This window comes from Triticum aestivum, chromosome 7B (assembly GCF_018294505.1).
Source record: "Triticum aestivum cultivar Chinese Spring chromosome 7B, IWGSC CS RefSeq v2.1, whole genome shotgun sequence".
Classification (NCBI taxonomy): Eukaryota; Viridiplantae; Streptophyta; class Magnoliopsida; order Poales; family Poaceae; genus Triticum; species Triticum aestivum.
Window position 1 is genome coordinate 742,590,039 of NC_057813.1, and position 906 is coordinate 742,590,944.

The following is a 906-nucleotide window of genomic DNA, read 5'->3' on the forward strand; positions in this document are numbered from 1 at the left end:
GGTGGCAGCACTGCCCCTTTTATAGCGGCCTTGGTCCTCTTCCCCGAAAATATTGGCGGGAAGGATTGCCACACAACGGCAAATTCAAAGGGGGCGGGCGCTCGGTCTTATCCTAGCTAAAGTAGTCTTCGTCTACAAAAGATGCTATCCATGATGTGCTAGGGACTCCACGATGGCATCCTCCCTAGCGCGTCATGCCTTCATGGTATTCTTGCACCAAAGAGGAAACTTTTCCTAGTTGTGCCCGCCGGCACGGTCTTAGATGTCATCATTTGTTGTAAGTCTGTCATCCACGTGATGGGCACGCAGCCATGCAACCTGCACTATGCACTGTCGTGGGAACATATCTGACAGTAGAGATAGGAGGTATGTAGGAGAGGGCAGAGTCTAGCTACGGCGAGGTTGTACACTCGGTTACGAGTGCAGGCCCCTCTCGGAGGAGGTAACAACCCTACGTATCGGTGCCGCGGCGGCTTGTTGATTCGAGTGTTGAGTTACAGGGGCTGTGAACCCTTGTGCAAGAGGGGAGGGGTGGCTTACATAGAGTACGCCAACCCCTCGCAGCCCTCAGTTACACAAGGGTTCAATGAGAGTATAATGTCACGAACGTTACTGGTAACGCCTCTGTTTAATGATCTTTAAGGTGACAGAGTGAATGGCCGACCGTTGCTATCTAGAAATGACCCTCGGTCTTCTACCCTTCGAGTGGATTCTGGCACTCCAAGTGAATGACGATGGTCGAGTGGAATAGGGGTATCTGAGTGGATCTTCTGTCGACTGGATTGCACTCTATGATGATTCCAATCGGTATCTTCTTTCTATCTTTGTAGGTCTTGACCTCTTGTGCAGTGTCCTTGGGTAGGGCATATAGGTTAGGCCTACGACCCTACCCTAGGTACATGTGAT